This window comes from Kogia breviceps, chromosome 19, assembly GCF_026419965.1.
Source record: "Kogia breviceps isolate mKogBre1 chromosome 19, mKogBre1 haplotype 1, whole genome shotgun sequence".
Classification (NCBI taxonomy): domain Eukaryota; kingdom Metazoa; phylum Chordata; class Mammalia; order Artiodactyla; family Physeteridae; genus Kogia; species Kogia breviceps.
In genome coordinates, this window is record NC_081328.1 from 16,136,272 (window position 1) to 16,154,407 (window position 18,136).

Consider the following 18,136-nt stretch of genomic DNA (forward strand, 5'->3'; position numbering starts at 1 on the left):
AGAAAACCTCTGACCTTATGGACTTCTGTCCCAGTGGGGAGTCAGGCAAAGAACAATCAAACCAGTATGGGATAAAGAGCAGCAAGAAAGGGAGCGGGGAAGGGAGGGGGAGAGGAGGTATACTAGTTTACTGTGCTGGGGGAAGGCCTCCTCTGTAATAAGGTGACAGGTGGGCAGAGACCTGAAGGAGTGACAGAGGAAGGAGCCGTGTAGATAGATATCTGGGGGAATCACATTCCAGGTGGAGAGAGCAGCACCTGCAAAGGTCCTGAGGCAGGACTGCGGGGGGAACCCCAAGGTTGCCAGTGCTGCTGAAACAGGATGAGCAAAGCAGGGAATTCCTTGTAAGAGAAGAGACCCAGAAGGAGTTTAAGAGCACCGGCTTTGCAGTCATGCATGCCTGGGACCTGCTATTTAGTAGCTGTCTACACTTAGGCAAATTGCCTAGTTCTCCCTATGGCTCATTTTCCTTGTCTATAAAATGGAAGGAACAATGTTATTGCCCTTATGGGATTCCTGTTACTGAACCATACTTGCGTCTGCTTGCCCTAAGCGCAGCAAAGCCAATCCACTGACACTGGGTTGTGGTGAAGGAAAGTACAGTGTTTACTGCATGGCGCCAAGCAAAGAGAACGATGTTCAAAAGACCTGAGCTCCCCAGTGGCTTTCAGGGAAGGGGTTTTAAACACAGGGTGATGGAATGCGTCACAGGATGCGTGATCAGCTCGTGGACAGTTCTCTGATTGGTTGATGGTGAGGTAACAAGGTGATGTTTCAGGAATCTCAATTGTCAACCTTCTGGTCTGGGGTCTACATTCTGGTGGCCGGCATGCAGTTAACTTCCTCCACCTGATGGGGGGTTCAGTATCTTTAAGACAACTCAAGGACACAGCTCAGATTATTATCTATAGCCTTTGAGGAAGAAGCAAAGGTCCTTGACTTTGTTTTTATGCCTAAACTATTGTTATTTTGTCTTGCTTGACTGTTTTCCTTTGATTCTGCATGTTCTGACTTCTCTGATTAAATTTGCTCTTTAGAACTTGGGGAAGGCCTAGGATCCTAAATCTTTTCCATCAGCAAGAGGCGTCGGACCAGGGGTGGGGGGGAAGATCTATCCCCTGGAAGGCCCCACAGGGTCCTGCTCAGTTTCATTCCACATACTTTTATATAAGTACAATGTGTACATGTTCATTATTTAACATTTTCCCAAAGAGATTTTTCCAACAACACATGCTAAATTTTTTTTTTCCAATTTTTTAAATTTGAATTTTATTTTATTTATTTATTTTATACAGCAGGTCTTTGATATGTTTTATTTTCACTTACTTCAATGTATTTTTTTTAAGATTTAATTTTATTTTTGGCTGCATTGGGTCTTCATTGCTGCGTGCAGGCTTTCTCTGGTTGTGGCAAACGGGGGCTACTCTTCAATGCGGTGTGCGGGCTTCTCATTGCAGTGGCTTCTCGTGTTGAGGAGCACGGGCTCTAGGCTCGCGGGCTTCAGTAGTTGTGGCTCGCGGGCTCTAGAGCGCAGACTCAGTAGTTGTGGTGCACGGGCTTAGCTGCTCCGCGGCATGTGGGATCTTCCTGGACCAGGGCTCGAACCCGTGTCCCCTGCATTGGCAGGCAGATTCTTAACCACTGTACCACCAGGGAAGTCCCAGCATGTTCTTATTAGTTATCTATTATCCAATTTTTTTTTATTGTAGAAAAATATACATAACATAAAATTGACCATCTTAACCACTTTTAAATTTGCAGTTCAGGAGTATATTCACGTGTTGGGCAGCCATCACCACCATCCACCCCCACAACTACTGTCATCTTGTAAAACTGAAACTCTCCATCCATTCAACTGTAAATCTACATACGCCCCTCCTCCCAGCCCCTGGCTACTACCATTCTACTTTCGATCTCTATGAATTTAACTACCCTAAGTATCTCATATAAATGAAATTATATGGTATTTGTCCTTTCACGACTGGCTTATTACATTTTTTTTTTTTTTTTGGCCAAGTCACAAGGCATGTGGGATCTTACTTCCCCGACCAGGGATGGAACCCGCTCCCCCCAGCAATGGAAGCACAGTGTCTTAACCACTGGACCACCAAGGAAGTCCCTGGCTTATTTCACTTAGCATAATGTCCTCCAATTTCATTCACGTTGTAGCATGTGTCAGAATTTCCCTCCTTTTCAAGGCTGAATAATATTCCATCGTATGTCTATACCACATTTTGTTTATCTATTCATCCATAGATGAACGCACTTTGGCTATTGTGAAGCATGCTGCTGTGAACGTGGGTGTAAAAATATCTCTTCAAGACCCTGTTTTCAATTCTTTCAAGTATATATATACCCCCAAGAGGAATTGCCAGATCATATGGTAGTTCTATTTTTAATTTTTTGAGGAACCTCCCTACTGTTTTCTGCAACATCTGCACCCTTTTAAAGTCCCACCAAAAGTGCACAAGGGGTCCAATTTCTCTGCCTCCTCACCAACACTTGTTATTTTCTGGGATTTTTTTGGATAGTTCACATCCTGCTGGGTGTGAAGTATCTTTTTTTAGTTTTATAAAAACATCTCAAATCACATGACAACTGTGTGTCTCCCATGCTGTGTTTGAGGTACGTGGGCATCACATACCAGCAATCACAAATTACTCTCACTGCTTCCACCATTCCTCAAGGCTAGGGCTTGCCGTCATTGCCCCGGAGCTCTGATACAGGCACCAAAAGCAAGGCCAGAGGAGTACAGAGCTTGGCTGGGTCTCAGCAAGACAGTTGCCAGAGTCAGGGTCAGGATTCAGTTATCTTCAGACAGAAGCAGAACATTCCTCTTTGAATCAGTACTTCCTCCCACTTTCTTTTCATTTTGAGCAAGCAGAAACCCTAAGATTGAAAACCCTTTCCAAGGAGTTCTGAGCTGCGTAAGGAAGCAACTGTCTTGCTTTTAATCTTCAGTTTTGAACCTGAGTCATTGGGAGGTCCCTCGGCTACTGGCCCTTGGAATGGTCTCTGGAATGTGGGCAGACGGTAGCAGGTCCTGTCTCTGCCCATCCCTGTTTGACCCCTGTCTCTGCCAGGCGTTGCACACTATATCTGGTCTGGAGGGTTCTGTGTAATCACGCCCCCTGCTCACCCCCTCTGAACTTCTCAGGAACCCACACCCTGCCCTGGCCCTGCTCACTGCACTGTTTGTACACTTCATCCTAGAAGCACGGCACAACACAGCTTCTCTCTCCTCAGGACATACCCCGGGCTCCCTGCTTTTCCTGGCCACCTGCTCTTGGCTCTCCTCATAACGCAGTGCATCCTCCGTGGCTGGCCCACGGGTCTATGACGGTGGAAGAGATGACACAGGCCTCACCCTGGAGAAGCCTGGCATAGCAGTAGAAAAATAGTAATGACAGTCAGCATTAAGGAAAAACTAAGTGCTGCATTAGATAAAAAATAAAGACCCAGAGGCCAAAGGTGGAGAATCGGGAGGAAGAGCTTGCCGCTAGCCGCTAAGCCGGGAGCTGGAGGCCCATGGCAAATGTCGCCCTTGCAGGTGAGGCTTGGGAGGGGGAAAGGTCCCTGTCCGTAGGGAGAGGGTCTCCGACTGTTGCTGATGGGCTGGCAGGAGGTGTGACGGGCATTGGGCATCCAGTTGCCTCTTCTGGACTTCAGAGGTGGCCAAGATGGGGGTGGTGGTGCCAGTCGACGGGCCAGGTGACCAGGTCAGGGTCTGTCAGCTGCTATGGCTGCATCACACAGCAGACATTGAACCTAGTCTGGGATAGTCAAGATAAAAGGTTTAGAAAAAGGCATGCTTAAAAAAAAAGAAAAAGAAAAATGAAAAGACATTTTAAAAAACCAGAAAAAACAAAAGAAAAGGGCATGTGATTTTCTTCCTTGTTCGTTTTTTACTAAAAACAGTAACTCCTCACCAATAACATATGATGGCAGTAGCTCTCTCTCCTAGTGATCACGTGGTAGGTGGCAGATGCTTTGCTAAATTCTTAACATGTATTATCTCATTTAATCCTCAGAACAATCTTAGGAGGCTTTATCACTATCTTCACTTTATAGATAAGTCTACTGAGGAGTTTATCTCTAGGGAGGTTAAGTAACTTTAACAAGGTTCAAACGTAGATCTTTTTTACCCAGAGCTCAAATCTTTAACCACCTAATTCTGCCTAAGTATAGGCATTTTCTTTAAACAGCTGGGATGGGTTTGACCTGACCACAGGGCTTTCTTTAATTCCCAACTCCTTTGCCTCAATTCACATTTAAACCAGTTCTCCAGTTTCTGCCTAAAAAAGCAATGCTTATCAGATTTAAATGTTTATTAGAAGTCTCCATTTCTGTAATGGTGTATTTCCCAAATAATTTTTCTGATGGGGTCCAACCCCATTGTGAGAATTTTTCAGATTTTAACTACGAGAGGTGATGGTTGCATTAACTAATCTTATTGTGGTAATCATTTCTCACAATATACCTATATCAGTTCATTAAGTTGTACATCTTAAACTTACACAATGTTATCTGTCAATTATATCTCAATAAAGCTGGGGAAAAAAAGAAAGAATTTTGGGGAATTCCCTGGCGGTCCAGTAGTTAGGACGCAGCGCTTTCACTGCTGAGGTTGCAGGTTGGATTCCTGGTGGGGGAACTAATATCCCACAAACTGCGTGGCCAAAAAATACAAAACAAAAAACAAAAAAAAAAAAAAAAAGGAAGAGTTTTCCTGAGGTAAATATTTTTCAAAGTAAATAGGTCATTAAGTAGGATTAGGAATCCTTTGTTATAAAAAAAGGTTTTTTTTTTTTGGCTGTATGCGGGCCTCTCATTGTTGTGGCCTCTCCCGTAGCATAGGCTCCGGACGCGCAGGCTCAGCGGCCATGGCTCATGGGCCCAGCCGCTCCGCGGCATGTGGGATCTTCCCGGACCGGGGCACGAACTCGCGTCCCCTGCATCGGCAGGAGGACTCTCAACCACTGCGCCACCAGGGAAGCCCAAAAGAAAGATTTCTGATGAATGGAATTTTCTGTAGCAAGCTTACTATTTATATTAACTCTAAGTATACCTTTGTATCACCTCTGTCAGGCAATTTACCTTTGCTCACCCTTCGGGAAATGGTTTTACATTTGATAAAGAGGCCCCAAACAGACAATGCATCTCTGCTTTAATCCTTTGAGAAAAATACCTGCCTTTATGTCTGGCCCAACCTTAAAAATCAGGTAAATAACAGAGTAGAGACTCTGTAAAACTGTATTTACATTGGTAACTGAGATTAATGTAGACCTCAGAGCTTTTAGTGACTTCTTCTGACCTCTCCTGGACACATTTGGGATTGCATGGCTCTCAGGTCTAAAGCAACCAGCAAAATTAGAATTAAAGAGTTGAAGTATAAAGTGTTTCATCTAAATCCCTCATGTTTTGAGATAAAGAAAGTAAGGAGGGACTTCCCTGTTGGTGCAGTGGCTAAGAATCCATCTGCCAATGCAGGGGACATGGGTTTGAGCCCTGGTCCAGGAAGATCCTACATGCCACGGAACAACTAAGCCCGTGTGCTACAACTACTGAGCCTGTGCTCTAGAGCCTGTGCTCCACAACAAGAGAAGCCACCACAATGAGAAGCCCGCGCACCACAACGAAGAGTAGCTCCTGCTTGCTGCAACTAGAGAAAGCCTGCGTGCAACAATGAAGGCCCAATGCAGCCAAAATTAATTAATTAATTAATTAATTAAATTTTAAAAAAAGGTAAGGCCCAATGAGTTTATATGACTCTCCAAGGTCATTCAGTTACAGGGTGGCATATGCAGGACCAGTAACTAGATATGTATTATCTCATTTAATGATAAAACACCAATGTGCAAATAGTGGTGAACTCCATTGGGATGAATACTCTTTGGATTATCTACAGAGAACCATCATTATTAGAAATGGGAACAACTGGCGTAGACAAAGTGGTTGATAACCAAGAATTAAAAATTAGGATTGTTGGGACTTCCCTAGTGGACCAGTGGGTAAGACTCTGCGCTCCCAGTGCAGGGGGCCTGGGTTTGATTCCTGGTTGGGGAACTAGATCCCACATGCATGCCACAACTAAGAAGTCCGCATGCCACAGCAGAGATCCTGCATGCTGCAACTAATACCTGGTGCAGCCAAAATAATAAATAGATAAATAATTTTTTGTTGTTGTTTGTTTGTTTGTTTGCGGTACGCGGGCCTCTCACTGTTGTGGCCTCTCCCGTTGCAGAGCGCGGGCTCCGGACGCGCAGGCTCAGCAGCCAAGGCTCACTGGCCCAGCCGCTCCGCGGCACGTGGGATCTTCCCAGACCAGAGCACGAACCCGTGTCCCCTGCATCGGCAGGCGGATTTTCAACCACTGCGCCATCAGGGAAGCCCAATAAATATTTTTTTAATTAGGATTGTTTGAGGAAGGTCATAATTGTTTGAGGGAGGTCATGTCCCATATCCTATAATCCCACAATTATCTTCAGTTACTATTTGGTGATATATGTAGAGTAACAGAGAAGGATTCAGAGAATTCATTTTCACAAAAACTCTTTTTAGTTGCAAATTTCTCTTCTTGATTATGGTTTATTAAAATTAGTTTGCTTTCCCAGAGGAAATTTTAACTGACTATAGGGAAAGAAAACTGCCCAGGGTTAAAAGGATTGCTCTTTTTAAGAAATGACTCTGCTAGTGTCCCTGCAAAGGCATTTGGGACCCAAAAGAGGTGTCCAGAGGTTTCTGGTGCTTCTTTGGCCATGAGTTCCACGCCTCCCCTTTGAGGCATATCTGGATTAGAAAGATGAATGACCACAAATATAAAGTCAACTTATTCCACATTTTGAAAGGTCCAGATGCATAGCATTATCTAGATGAGTAGAATATCATATTTGAAAGAATAAAAGCTTTGGAGCCATGCAGTCAGTTAGTGGCTACTTACTAGCTGTGTGAGCTTAGGTAGATTACTTAACCTTTCTGAGCCTCAGTGTCCTCAGCTATAAAATAAGACTCAGAAATTGTACCTCCTCAGAGAGTTGTTTGAGAGTAAACCAGACTGTGTGTGCAAATTCTTAGCACACAACCTGGTACGACAGGCCAAGAGGAGGGATAGTGTTGAGTTTCTCACATGATCCTAAATCCACCAAATATTTTTTAAATTTTATTTTATTGAAGAATAGTTGATTTACAATGTTGTGTTCATTTCTGCTGTACAGCAAAGTGAATCAGTTATACGTATACATATATTCTTTTTCATAATGGTTTATCACAGGATATTGAATATAGTTCCCTGTGCTATACAGTAGGATCTTATTATTTATCCATTCTATATATAATAGTTTGCATCTGCTAATCCCAAACTCCCAATCTATCCCTCCCCCACCCTTGGCAACCACAAGTCTGTTCTCTATATCTGCGAGTCTGTCACTGTTTCGTAGATAAGTTCATTTGTGTCATATTTTAAATATTTACTTATTTATTTATTTATTTATTTATTTATTTATTTATTTAGGCTGCACCAGGTCTTAGTTGCAACTTGTGAACTCTTAGTTGTGGCATGCATGCAGGATCTAGTTCCCCAACCAGGGATAGAACCCAGGCCCCCTGTATTGTGAGCGCAGAGTCTTACCCACTGGACCACCAGGAAGTCTCATGTGTCATATTTTAGGTTCCACATATAAGTGATTTCATATGGTATTTGTCTTTTTCTGACTGACTTCATTTAGTATGATATTCTCTAGGTCCATCAATGTTGCTGTAAATGACATTATTTCATTATTTTTTATGGCTGAGTAGTATTCCATTGTATATATGTACCACATCTTTTTTTATTTAAGTATTTATTTAGTTAGTTAGGCTGCTCTGGGTCTTAGCTGCAGCTTCCAGACTCTCAGTTGTGGCATGCAGACCTCTTAGTTGCGGCATGTGGACTCTTAGTTGTGGCATGCAACTTAGGGGCTCTAGTTCCCCGACCAGGGATCGAACCCAGGCCCCCTGCTTTGGGAGCTCGGAGTCTTACCCACTGGACCACCAGGGAAGTCCCTGTACCACATCTTCTTTATCCATTCATCTGTCAATAGGCATTTAGGTTGTTTCCGTGTCTTGGCTGTTGTAAATAGTGCTGCTGTGAAAACTGGGGTGCATGTATCTTTTCAAATTATAGTTTTGTTGGGATATATGCCCAGAAGTGGGACTGCTGGATCATTCTATTTTTAGCTTTTTGCAGAACCTCCATACTGTTCTCCATAGTGACCGCACCAACTTACATTCCCACCAACAGGGTAGAAGGGTTCCCTTTTCTCCACACCCTCTCCAGTATTGTAGACTTTTTAATGATGGCCCTTCTGACTAGTGTGAGGTGGTACCTCATTGCAGGTTTGATTTGCATTTCTTTAATAATTAATTAGTGATGTTGAGCATATTTTCATGTGCCTGTTGGCCATCTGTATGTTTTCTTTAGATAAATGTCTGTTTAGGTCTTCTGCCCAGTTTTCTTTTCTTTTTTTTTTTTTCCAGCACCACGTGGCATGCGGGATCTTAGTTCCCTGACCAGGGAATGAACCTGTGCCTTCTACAGTGGAAGTGTGTAGTCCTAACCACTGGGCTGCCAGGGAATTCCCATTCTGCCCACTTTTTTCGGTTGCGTTGTTTTTTTTGTTTGTTTGTTTGTTTGTTTTTTTGTTGTTGAATTGTATGAGCTGTTTGTATATTTTGGAAATTAAGCCCTTGTCAGTTACATCATTTGCAAATATTTTTCTCCTGGTCCGTAGGTTGTCTTTTCATTTTGTTTATGCTTTCCTTTGCTGTACAAAAGTTTGTACATTTGATCAGGTCTCGTCTGTTTATTTTTGCTTTTATTTCTATTGCCTTAGGAGACTGACCTAAGAAAACATTGGTACAATTTATGTCAGAGAATGTTTTGCCTATGTTCTCTTCTAGGAGATTTATGGTGTCATGTTTTTAAGTCTTTAAGCCATTTTGCATTTATTTTTGTGTATGGTGTGAGGGTGGGTGTGTTCTAACTTTATTGATTTACATATGACAGTCCAGCTTTCCCAGCACCACTTGCTGAAGACACTGTTTTTTCTATTGTAAATACAGAAGATCTTAATGGTGAAAGTTATACTCGTTTTGTTTTACCCACAAAACTACTGATTTATGTATTTATCATAAAGGAAGATTCAATTTTATCCCTCAAAGACCTAATAAAATCATCTAAAATGGACAAGACATATGTTCACAAAGGCTTTCAAAAGAGTAGTACGACATCCCCACTCCAATACTTTTTTGTTGTTTGCTTTTTGTGATTTTGTTGTGTCTTCTCCACAATAAAGAGTGCTCTTAAAACTTGGCAGTTAAATTGACTGACTGTGTATGTGTGTGTGCATGTGTGTGTGTTTAAACATTTCATAAGCATGTGCTTAGCACATTTCTTCAAGAGGAAACAAATCTTTGTCAATGAGAAACTGAAGGCATTATGCCTCCCTGAGTTAATGAAGTCAACCCAGCCTGTCTTTTGTTGCATGAGAGAGGGGAAGTGTAATCCTTGCCCATTATATTAGAGCAGAAGTCACAGTGGGGTGCTACTGAGAAAGAGCTAAGGGAACAGGATTCTGGAGTTTTGAAATTCTTTAGCCAGAGCAGTGCTACATTGATCAGTTTTGTGATTTATCTGCTCCCCTCAGGAAGATTTTGCTTATGCACAATTTTTTTTTTGTGTGTGTGTGTGTGTGGCTGAAAAATATTTGAACAATAGAACACAGATCTAGTCCCATTTCTTAATTTTACATATGAGGAGACTGAGGCTCGTGGAAGTGAAATGACTTACCACTAAGTTAGAAGTAGAGCCAAAAATAGTGCCCAGGATGTGTATTTGTCAGAGGTCGTGGTTGTCCATTATAGAAGCCAATTCTGGATAACTCAAGCAAAGGCTCACAGGGGCTGTCAGAATTCATGGGAATCTGAGAGTCAGTCTTGGAAACATCAGCCACCAAGAGCCCTCTGGAGGGCCAAGAAGCTGGACAGTGTTCACAGAAAGTCCAGAAATTGTTTCATAACCAGAGGAGCCTGTTCAAAATACTGATGCCTCTTCCGCCTCGACTGCAATGGATGGCGCCAACGTTTCTTTCTTAGTATCATGTCTTTCAAAAAAAAATGTATTTTATTTTATTATTATTATTTTGCTGTGTTGGGTCTTTGTTGCTCCGCGTGGGCTTTCTCTACCTGCAGTGTGGGGGCTACTCTTCGTTGAGGTGAACGAGCTTCTCATTGTGGTGGCTTCTCTTGTTGAGGAGCACGAGCTCTAGATGTGTGGGCTTCAGTAGTTGTGGCTCGGGGGATCAGTAGTTGTGGCTCACGAGCTCTAGAGCACAGGCTCAGTAGTTGTGGCTCACGGGCTTAGTTGCTCTGTGGCATGTGGGATCTTCCCAGACCAGGGCTCGAACCCGTGTCCCCTGCATCGGCAGGCGGATTCTTAACCACTGTGCCACCAGGGAAGCCCAATATCATGTCATTTGCTCAAGATTCAAAGTCCTCGGAGAAAGTACCTGGTTGACTGAGCTGAGGCCATGCACTCTTGCTGCAGCTGAACTTGAGCCAGGAGAGGCAGATCTGGCCCCTTGAGTTCCCATAGGAGAGCAGCACCACAGTGACCCATGCACAGTCAGGGAGGGATGATGCCCCAGAAGGAAATTTTGGATACGGTTTAGTGGGAATGGATGTGGGCAGCCCACGGGGCAACCACAGGGAGCCTGGTGGCATACAGCGGATTCTGACCACACGGACAAATTGCGCCAAACAGGAAGTGACACAGCAGGGAGGAAAGGATCCTTGTTGATGTTTAACCTGACTCTGACCTTTCCCAGGGTGAGCCTCTTTCCTGTTGTTACATCCTTGGTACAGTTGGGGAAACTCCACCAACTTATCACCGACATGAAACTAGTTATTTAATAATCCTGTACCCATTGCTGAACAATGGCTCTTTTAGAAAATTATTTCTTAAAATGTAGGTCTATGTCCAAGGTCAGGATAAAGAGCTGGTCGGGTCTTTAGGGAAGTAATGATGGTCTATCAGTCCAGAGAAACAAAACCAATAGATTGTGTATATACAGGCAGACCTCAGAGATATTGAGAGTTCTGTTCTAGACCACCAAAATAAAGCAAATAGTGCAATAAAGTGAGTCACATGAATTTTTTGGTTTCCCAGTGCATATAAAAGTTATGTTTACACTGTACTGTAGTCTATTAAGTGTGCTATAGCATTATGTCTTTAAAAAAGCAATGTAGAGACCTTAACTTAAAAATACTTTATTAGGAGCTTCCCTGGTGGCGCAGTGGTCAAGAATCCACCTGCCGATGCAGGGGACATGGGTTCGAGCCCTGGCCAGGGAAGATCCCACATGCCACAGAGAACCTAAGCCTGTGCGCCACAACTACTGAACCCATGCACTGCAACTACTGAAGCTCATGCACCTAGAGCCCATGCTCTGCAACAAGAGAAGCCACCGCAATGAGAAGCCCACGCACCACATGAAGAGTAGCCGCCGTGCGCTGCAACTAGAGAAAGCCCACGTGCAGCAACGAAGACCCAATGCAGCCAAAAATTTTTTTAATGATTAATTAATTTTTAAAAATCTTATTAAAAATATACTTTATTGGGACTTCCCTGGTGGTCCAGTGGTTAAGACTCCATGCTCCCAACACGGGGGACCCTGGTTCGATCCCTGGTCAGGCAACTAGAGCCTGCATGCATGCTGCAACTAAAGATCCCACGTGCCACAACTAAGACCTGGCACAGCCAAATAAACAAATAAATATTTTTTTAAAAATAAAAATACTTTATTGCTAAAACATGCGAACCATCATCTGAGACTTCAGCAAGTCGTAGTCCTTTGTTTTGTTCTGCTTTTTTATTGTAGAATAGTTGATTTGCAATGTTTCAAGTGTATAGCAAAGTGATTCATTTATATTCATACATAAACATATATACATGTGTAAATGTATATATTCCAGCGAATTGTAATCTTTTTGCTGGTGGAGGGTCTTGCCTTGATATTGGCGGCTGTAGCAATTTCTTAAAATAAGACAACAGTGAAGTTTGCTGTATGTATTGACTCTTCCTTTCATGAGTGATTTCTCTGTAACATGAAACACAATTTGATAGCATTTTACCCACCATAGAACTTCTTTTAGAATTGGAGTCAGTCCTCTCAAACCCTGCTGCTGCTTACAAATTTTACGTAGTATTCTAAACCCTTTGTTGTCATTTCAACAGTCTTCACAGCATCTTCACCAGGAGTAGATTCCATCTCAAGAAATCAGTTTCCTTATACTCAGCTGAAGAGCAGCATATACTCATTATTCCTTGTGGAATGTGCTGCTACAAACCTTCAATTTGTAAAAAGTGGCAATATCTGTGAGGCGCCATAAAGTGAAGAGCAATAAAACAAGGTATGCTGTATATGGAGAGAGGGATGTATTTTGAGGAATTGGCTCACTTGATTGTGGAGGCTGGTGAGTTCAAAATCTGCAGGGTAGGCAGGAGGCCGGAGACCCAGGGAAGCATTGCAGCTTGAGCCCAGTGTGGTCTACTGGCAGAATTTCCTCTTCTTCTGGAGAAGTCGGTCTTTGTTCTTTCTTTTTTAAAAAAACTAATTAATTTTATTTTGATTTATTTTTGGATGTGTTGGGTCATCGTTACTGTGTGCGGGCTTTCTCTAGTAGTGGCAAGCGGGGGCTACTCTTCGTTGCGGAGCACAGGCTTCTCATTGTGGTGGCTTCTCTTGTCGTGGAGCACAGTCTCTAGGCACGCGGGCTTTAGTAGTTGTGGCACGTGGGCTTGGTAGTTGCGGCTCGCGGGCTCTAGAGCACAGGCTCAGTAGTTGTGGCGCACGGGCTTTGTTGGTCTGCAGCACGTGGGATCTTCCCGGACCAGGGCTCGAACCCGTGTCCCCTGCATTGGCAGGCGGATTCTTAACCAGTGTGCCACGAGGGAAGCCCAAGTTGGTCTTTTTTTCTATCAAGGGCTTCAACTGGTTGGATGAGGCCCACCCATATCATGGTCATCTGCTTTATTCGAAGTCTACTACTTTAAATGTTAATCTCTTCCTAAAAATACCTTCACAGAAACATCTAGAATGTTTGACCAATATCTGGGTACCATGACCTAACCAAGTTGACACATGAAATTGACCATCACACGTCTCAGAAAAAGAGCTGGAAAGGTTTAAAGGACTTTACAGCCAGCTATAGCCACAGTTGACCTTGGGCAGCCACTTTCCTCTTTGGGTTTCAGTGTCCTTATTTGTAAGGTGAGGGGCTTGAGTTGGGCGGTCTCTAACGACTTGGGGGTAAAATAGGAAGGTGAGTATAAACGCTGAATTTATCCCCTCCCAGATTCTCATGGGGAATTTCCAACAGAGCTTTAAGTGGTGAGAACTTGCTTCAGACGTGGAAACCAGGTACAGTGCTATTTATGGGTTTCCGACCCAGCCCCCATTCCCTCCTTCCCAGCAGCACCCCAGCTTTTATTCAGGTTCCCTTCTTCCCTCACATAGCTGTGCGCTTCCAGAAGAACTGACCTCGTGCCCAGCACCAGGAGTTGGCCTGCTGGCCCTGAGAGGACTTTTATCCCTCTGCCATTTATTGGTTCAGGAACCCAGTCAGTTAACACACACCGATTCTCTGGACATGGCAACAAGTTCACAAAGGGGTTGGTAACCAGGTGGAGCCAATAAGGTGTAAAGAGAAGTTTGCTGTAAGCTTCTGAAAAAGTTACATCCTCCTGCTTGAGAGATATCTACCAGAAGAGGCCACTTGTCTTCCTCTGGATGTGGTCAGGTGAGGCTCAGGATTTTGGCAGCCATCCTGCTACTAGTGCAAAGACAAATCCATCTCAGGAGAATCCCAACAACCAAAGCTGAAGCCCTGGTTGTATCATATCCAACCACCTCTAGTGATGAGCTTTTTCAGTTATGGGACCCAATAAATCCTCTTTTTTTTTTTTTTTTTTTTTTTTTTTAAAGCCAGTTTGAGTGGGGTTTGGGCTACTTGTAACAAACAGAACCCTAACAGACGCAACGCTATAAAGGATGTCATTGCAGTGCTTCTGGACTTGGTGCTAGGCTAATTCTGACAGTGGAGGGTGAGAACAGGCAGACACAGCAGGACGGAAGCCTGCACAGCAGGGCTTTCTCTCCAAGCAGACAGCTGCACCAGGCAGTACCTGCATCCAGGAGGGCTTTCCCCCAAAACAAACAAACGGGGAGGCATCACTGTATCTGTGAAAAGATGCTGCAAATCCAAAGAAGAGGAGCACCCTGGAGAATAAGGAGGAATTCTCCGATTTGCAGTAAGTTTATGCAATGTGTGAAGTGGACGTCATTGTTTAATCTGCTCAGCACCCCTCCCCCACCTCTTTTGACAATTGGCTTCATCCAGTGGACACAGGTCTGGGAACGAGACCCAGGCTAGACCAATAAGCCTATCCCCGAAATATTTTGTGAAGCCAGAAGAGAGGAATTCTATCGCCTCTTGGGTTACAGAGCTGAAAGGATATGAATTTGGTGTTACTAGTGTTCTCGTTTCTAACCAGAGGGCAAAAATCCAACTGCAGTAGGAGAAAATGAAGCCAGTAAGGCTGAGGAAGTGGGGGGAGAGAGAGAGCGAGAGAGCGAGCGAGCCGGCAGCGTGAAGACCCTGGTTTCAATCCCTCTCTGAGGTCCCTGGAGGCATCCTGGTTTCTGAGACTCTGCCTTCATTCTGTCAGCTTTCCCAGTGTCTTTCCAGTAAAGTCCCCATTTCCCTCAAGCCACTTCCAGCTGGGTTTCTGTTTCTTGCATGTGAAAGGGCCCCGGCTCACAGAGCTTCTGCTTCATGTCCTTATCCAGCCAAATTGAAGGGAACGTCGGCCAATACAGAGCAAGAAGTCGTAAGGAGGGATCCCTCTGAGATCAGGAAACATTTCCACGGAGGAGGAAACAACGAATGCCAAATGAAAAACTTCTTAGAGGCAGAGCTGCCAAAAGTTAATTTAGTGAAGAAGATAAACTTAAGAAATTCACCTAGAACTCAGGATACCTATGAAAATTACAAACCCAAAAGTGATGCGGAGGGCTTATTCAGGAGATCCAAGGTAGACATACAGGCTAACAGTTCTTTATTCAAAACCCCTGGAGTCAGATGCGCTTCTGGAGTCGGCATTTGGGGGGTTTTAGAGAGGTGACGTAGTGTATCCACGGATAATACGTACACCCCTCATGGGGTCTAGGTCAGCACTCTGCAATCAAAAATATTACATTTCTGCGGTAAAACACTGAGGGAAATAAATAAAGACAATACATAGTCTCATATCATGCCTGGTCAGGATTTACTGCCAAATAAGTGTTGCCAGCTCCTGAGAAAATTTTTGGTTTTCAGAGAATTTTAACATTTTGGAATTCTGGCTAACGGCAACTGTAATAGGATTCTCAAAAAAAGAGCACAGAACTGATAAAATAGGAGAAACATTCAAAGGATCAAGGCGGGTGGGGGAACATTCAAGAGCTGCAAATAGTGAAACTGAAGTTCAAAAGGTCAAAGAGTGTGAGGTAAAATTAATTTAAACAAGACCTAAATGCACTCTGGTCATATTTTTAATTTGAAAGATAAAGAAATCTATAAGAATATAGGAAATTCTAATAAATAATTTATTGCATTGATTTAATGACTCTATACCAAACTTTTTACCCTATACACACTAAATATCATTTGCTTCAAACACATATATTACATTTATATAAATTGATCATCTACAAGACTACAAGGAAAAGCTCAGTTGTTTCTGAAAAATAACTTGACCAAGGTCTCCCAGCTGGGAGGTGATGGAGGTGCGTATTCAATCCAGAGCTCCACCTCTTTACTTCTTCTAATATCTTAATATTCTCCACGGACAACAAGGGGGTAGTTAATTCATTTCCAGGCACTTGATCACAGAGATAAGTATTAAACTTGAGGATAAAGACTACAACTGGCTAAATGTCCAGAACCATGTAAATATTCAATAGATGTTAGTTGGTTAAATAAATGAGTGAATGAGCTAATAAAAGCATGAAATAAAAAAAAGGCTCACCGAGGAATTTTGTATTTTACACGGGATGTACACAAAAGCACCACTCTTTTTTAGAGCACATCTGAGACACGGTTGGGGAGGGCAGCTGTTTCTTTATAAAGCAAGTGATGTAGCCACGCTGCTATTAGGCACCATTAGAGGAAGCATTAAGACAAGGATGTACATGTGACCAAATTGCAGTAAAACTTCCCTAGGGTGACAGGGGTCAACAGGAGATGGGGCCTCGAGAACCTTAATGGGTTTCACTAACTCTCCCTCAAAACTTTTTAAGCTTCCCCCATGGTGACCAACCCCAGAATAATGCACATTTAATTCAGCTGCTAATGCAGGAAAATCAATAGCTCTGCACCACAGATAGTTTATTACACATAATCTCAAGTTTAACACATAAATAAGTAATATACACAAACCATGGCATTTAAAGAGTACAATTTGGGGCTCCTCTTTTTCCCACAAATCAAAATACTTCTTACATCTTACTAAATATTTCACGTTAAAAATAATAAGGATTTTAAAAAAAAATCTAGGCTGGAATCACTTGGAAAATTTTTCCTTTAAAATAATCATTATGATGGCTTTTATTTTAATAATACTTTACAAGTTATTTTTATATGCCTCACCATATTTTGAGCTTCCTCCTCAAATCCTTGTGAGTTAGATGGGACAAGTAAACCTAGTTAGCAGATGAAGCAACTTGAGAGGTGAGGAGAAAAGTCCAGCTTATAAGAACTGGGAGTCTAACACCTAGCCAAAGGTATTTTTAGTCCTAACAGGGACTTCGTTCTGTTTGGAGCTGGTGGGGCTGGAAGCAGTTTTACCCTGAATTGTGTCTACCACTGGAATTCGCACATGTCTGGACTTGGTAAATTAGGCTCACCAGAGTCTTAGTTTTCTGGAAGCTTGTTTTGTAGGTTTTTGGAGACCTCAGGTAGAGAGAGTTGAGTTAATCATACCCCTTAATTCATGGCACATCACCACCATCTCCTTCTTCAAGGAATTGCTCTTGTTTTGTTCAATTATAGTTTTCCTTTAATGCCCCATCCCCACTCCTTTTATATAAAGTTCAAAACAGGCAAAGCTATTCTCTAGTCACCAGAGTTGGGGGGACCACTGGTGTTCCTGAGGTGGTAGTAATGCTTTAGTTTTTTATCTGTGTCATGGCTATATAGAATTACTCACTTTGCAAAAATTCATTGTGTTATATACTTGTGATTGGTGTGGTGTTCTATATATATGTTACACTTCAATAAAATTTTACTTTAAAAAATCCTGCTGGCATTTTTAATGGAATTACATAAATTTATAGATTAATTTGGGAGAGAACTGACAACTTAGAATTGCTAAGTCATCTTATCCATGACCATGTTGCTAAAGTTTTATTAAGAGGGATATTTGTCACGAGGGATTAAAGTCTGTAGTTTTGTTTTTGTTTTTGTTGTTGCTGTTTTTCTTGCAGTGTCTGAATTTAGCATCAGGGTAATGCTGGCCTCATGGAATGGGTTGGGGAGTATTCACTCCTTTTCATTTTTCTGGAAGAGTTTGCCAAGAATTGGTATTATATCTTCCTTAAACACATGAGAATTCACCAGTGAAGCTACCTGGGCCCGAAGTTTTCTCTGTGGGATGATTTTTAACTCCAGATTCTATTTCTTTAACAGATATAGGGCTATTCAAGTTGTCTATTTCTTCTTGAGTGAGCTTTGGTGGTTTGTGTCTTTCAAGAAATTTGTCCAGGGAGTTCCCTGGTAGCCTAGCTTTTAGGATCCCTGGCTTTCACCGCTGTGGCCTGGATTCAGTCCCTGGTAGGAGAACTGAGATCCCTGGAAGCTGTGCAGTATGGCCAAAAGAAAAAAAAAAAAAAAAAGAAGAAGAAGAAAAAAAGAAATGTGTCCATTTCATCTAAGTTGTCAAATTCATTGGCATAAAGTTGAATTACCTTATTATCTCCTTAATATCTATAGAATCTGTAGGGATGTCAGCTCTCTCATCCCTGTTTTCTCACTTCTGTCTTCTCTTTTTTTGCTGATTAGT

At 42.7% G+C, this 18,136-nt stretch overlaps 1 long non-coding RNA gene across 1 annotated transcript in view; it reads left to right on the forward strand.

The window, feature by feature from the left end:
* Positions 1-3,278: 3,278 nt before the first annotated feature.
* Positions 3,279-18,136, forward strand: part of LOC136793196 (uncharacterized) — a 29,478-nt gene continuing 14,620 nt past the window's right edge. Inside the window, exon 1 of the long non-coding RNA XR_010838158.1 lies at positions 3,279-3,550. This is a non-coding gene — a long non-coding RNA (uncharacterized lncRNA). The remainder of the gene's footprint in view (positions 3,551-18,136) is intronic.